At 41.2% G+C, this 3929-nt stretch overlaps 1 pseudogene; it reads left to right on the top strand.

Annotated features, from left to right (window-relative positions):
• Positions 1-2573: 2573 nt before the first annotated feature.
• On the top strand, positions 2574-3489 carry LOC104682437 (annotated as a pseudogene).
• The last annotated feature ends 440 nt before the right edge of the window (positions 3490-3929 follow it).

Below are 3929 nucleotides of genomic sequence, written 5' to 3'. Positions count from 1 at the left end.
TTTAAATTTGCACTTGTTGATAAGAATGAAACTTATTAAAACTTTTACTTCTTTAAAAGCGTTTTCAATATTAGCACTTATAATATATAAGTAATACGAGTGAATGTTTAAAACGTTAACTGCTAACTGCTGTTTTGTTATTTTAACATAGGTATTGGGTGAATAGGAGAGATAGAAATGACTAAAATTTAAGTCTGTGATCAGTGGTGCATGAAAGTACACTCGCTGCCCACTTTTTTTCAGTGGCAGCCACCTGTTTTTTGCCTGCAGAATTTATGTAAAAAGTTGCTGAGTCTAATAAGCTCCAAATTATGGAGAGAGGGCTGAAAAACAAGACATTATTTGGGACAAGTGTAAGAAATGGTAGCTGTAGCTATTCTACGTCTCTGAAGTGTGACAAAGTCTGAATTCCGAAGTTGGTCATTTCAAGTATTTCATCAAGCTGTAATTTAATCTCCAGGGTTTATCTCTTTGCTTTTAAAGGATTATTCTTTAAACTAAGCCTACAGCCATTCTGGAATAATCCAATTTGCTCAGGACACATCATGTATAATACTACCTCACTTTTTTCCCAACTCCTTTATATTGGTGTTAGGTTACTGACCCTCTGAACATCCCTGTAAGGCACATATCAAAGGTCCCATATTAGTATTGAAACAGTTAAACCACAGACAAGTTGGAAGGCTGTGCTACAGTAAAATATGTGACATGTATTTTGTATTTTTGGGGGGATAGATATTTTTCTCTTTTTTTTCTTACTTAGCAAGATGCATGACAGACCAGAGAGAAGGAAAAGTAGACAAATTCATTATTTTTAATTAATAGGGGTCATAGTAAATCCCCACAAATTTCTAAACTATTTGCTTTGATTTAGGTTTCCAGACTATGAAGAAACCTTACAGAATTGCTATATGAACAGCAACTTCGTAGCCACTAATTAAAATAAAGAGGAAAAATTTAACAAACTTTTATTTTTGGCAAATGCATTTAATTTGAAATAAATATATAGCCTACTTTATTTTTATAAAACGATCTTCTTAGGAAAATAAATAGAATTATTTTTGTTTTCTATCATGCAGGGTTGAATGCAGGTTTCATAGGTAGTATGGAGGCTTACACAAGTAGAGATCTTAAAGAAAAGTAAAAGAAAATTACAAATACAATATTAGCTATATGCAAATATTTACTGAAAATGAGAAAAACATCACAATAAATTTCAAAATTTCCCAAGGTCACAAATACAATAGGCATCGAAAATCCAGAAAAAAGCATAATAGTTGTGTTAATTTATTGTCTCTTTTTCCGTGTAATTTAACATTACAGTAATATAATATTTTCTATAAAGAGAATAGAAAGAAACATTTGTCTTTGCTTTATCATAGTTGAATGAGTATTTTTGTTCAGTCGTTTGGAAAAGTTTCTCTTAGCTCCATAAATCATATCGATAATGTTATGTAGGATTGCTGTCAAGTATATGGAAAAATCTCTAGAAAATGTCTTTTATAGAAGAACTTACAATTTCAGGTTCATTTTCAGGTTTCTTGTGCAGTGACTAATCTTATACGCTCTTTGAATGAGCATGATTGATGACAATCAAAGGACCTCCCTTTGAGTCCAGGAGCATTAGGAGGGTACTTGGAGCTATTCTTGCATTCCAACAGGTAGCAGTTACTTACCTGTGCATTAAAGTAATAGCGTGCCACATAAATGTATCCCACTAAACCCAAAATAAAAGTATCCCCAACTTAACTTCTCTTTAGCCAGATTCCAAATGTGTGTGTGGTCATTCCAAACCCTATGACACTGCGGGAAGTCAGTATGGAAAGTGACAGCAGAACAACTGTGGTTAAAATGTCTTATGATTGGAAATTTCACAAAAATTATAACGATCTTGTAAACACTGCTAGGGCACCCTTAATGGAGGAGCCTGCACAAGTGAAAGGCTAAAATCATTGTAAATTTACCTCTCGTTAAATTTAACAAACTAATAAAGCTACAGATTTGTTCAGAGTGAAATTCAGAGTGCTAACGTGTGTGAGAGTTCAGATATATACTGACGGGCATTCTTTTGTTATGCAATAATGACGTGAGTTGATTCCAGTACCATATTTACTGTAGCAGTATGATATATGAGTGAGTGTTAATAACGCTAAGATTTTTATGAAGGGACGGTAATTTTTTTTTAAGTTCAGTGAATTCTAATGTTAAGTAAGTCCCCCAAATTTAAGTGTTCTGAAAGGCATTATCTACAGTTGAGGTTGCGGAGTAAATGACCAATTAAATAATAAAATGTTTAAATGTTTGGCTAGAATAATGAGACATTTTGAGCGTTTTTCTGAATATAAAGTTAATCCTGAGATGGCAAAAAAAAATTTAAGAAAGTACAAGTAAACTATCAAAAGACCAAATATATAAGGCAATATTGTTTTGGGACTTCTGTAAAGAAGATCACAAAATGCCACTTAGTATATAGTATTGCGGGAAGTCAGGGACCCCGAACGGAGGGACCCTGTGTTGTGCCGCACAGTTAGGCAGCAGCCGCCGCGGAGCAGTAGCCGCCGTGGGAGGAAGCCATGAAGCACTAAGAGATGGAGATTCTGGATGCAAAGACAAGGGAGAAGCTGGTTTCCTGGACAAGGTGGAGCCCCATGCCACCATTGCGGAGATCAAGAACCTCTTCACCAAGACCCATCCGCAGTGGTACCCTGCCCACCAGTCCCTCCACTTGGACCCCAAGGGCAAGTCCCTGAAGGATGAGGATGTTCTGAAGAAGCTGCCCATGGGCGCCATGGCCACACTCTACTTCCGGGACCTGGGGGCCCAGATCAGCTGGGTGACGGTCTTCCTAACAGAGTACACGGGGTCCTTTTCATCTATCTGCTCTTCTACTTCCCAGTGCCCTTCATCTGTGCCCATAAATATGACTTCACATCCAGTTGGCACACGGCGGTGCACCTCCCCTGCATCTGTCACTCATTCCACTACGTCAAACACCTGCTGGAGACGCTCTTCGTGCGCCACTTCTCCCATGGCACCATGCCTTTGCCCAACATCTTCAAGAACTGCACCTACTGCGGGGGCTTCAACGTGTGCACGGCCTATTACATCAACCACTACCCCCTACTTACAGAGCTCAGCAGGTGAAACTGGCACTGGCCATCTTTGTGATCTGCCTGTGCTTGGCCGCTTCTCCATCCACATGGCCCTGTGGGACCTGCGGCCCGCTGGGTCCAAGACCCGGAAGATCCTGTACCTCACAAAGAAGCCTTTCACGTGGCTCTTCCTGCTGGTGTCCTGCCCCAACTACACCTCTAGGTGGGGTCCTGGATCAGTTTTGCCATCACGACGCGGTGTCTCCCAGTGGCCCTGTTCTCCCTGGTGAGCTTCACTCAGATACCTATCTGTGTCAAGGGCAAGCACCACCGCTACCTGAAGGAGTTCCAGGACTACCCGCCCCTGCGCATGCCCATCATCCCCTTCCTGCTCTGAGCGCTCACACCTGCCGGGGCTCAGCCCCTCACCAGGCGGCATTCTGGCGGGGAAGTGGGGCCCACAGCTCTCCAGCACCCGGAATAAAGCCCACCTGCCCCAGTCAAAAAAATGTATATCTATCTATCTATCTATCTATCTATCTATCTATCTATCTATCTATCTATCTATCTATCTGTGTGTGTGTGTGTGTGTGTGTGTGTATACACACAAAATTAGCCTGGCACCGTGGTGCATGCCTGTAGTCCCAGCTACTCGGGAGGGTGAGGCAGGAGAATCACTTAAACCTGGGAGGCCGAGGTTGCAGTGAGCCAAGATTGCACCATTGCACTCCAGCCTGGGGGACAAGAGCGAGAGTTCATCTCAGTCTCCTGAGTAACTGGGATTACAGGCACCTGCCGCCATGCCCAGCTAATGTTTTTGTATTTTTAGTAGAGACA

Source organism: Rhinopithecus roxellana, chromosome 2 (assembly GCF_007565055.1).
Source record: "Rhinopithecus roxellana isolate Shanxi Qingling chromosome 2, ASM756505v1, whole genome shotgun sequence".
NCBI lineage: Eukaryota > Metazoa > Chordata > Mammalia > Primates > Cercopithecidae > Rhinopithecus > Rhinopithecus roxellana.
The sequence above is the reverse complement of the archived record's forward strand: the minus strand, read 5'-3'. Positions and strand labels throughout refer to the sequence as shown.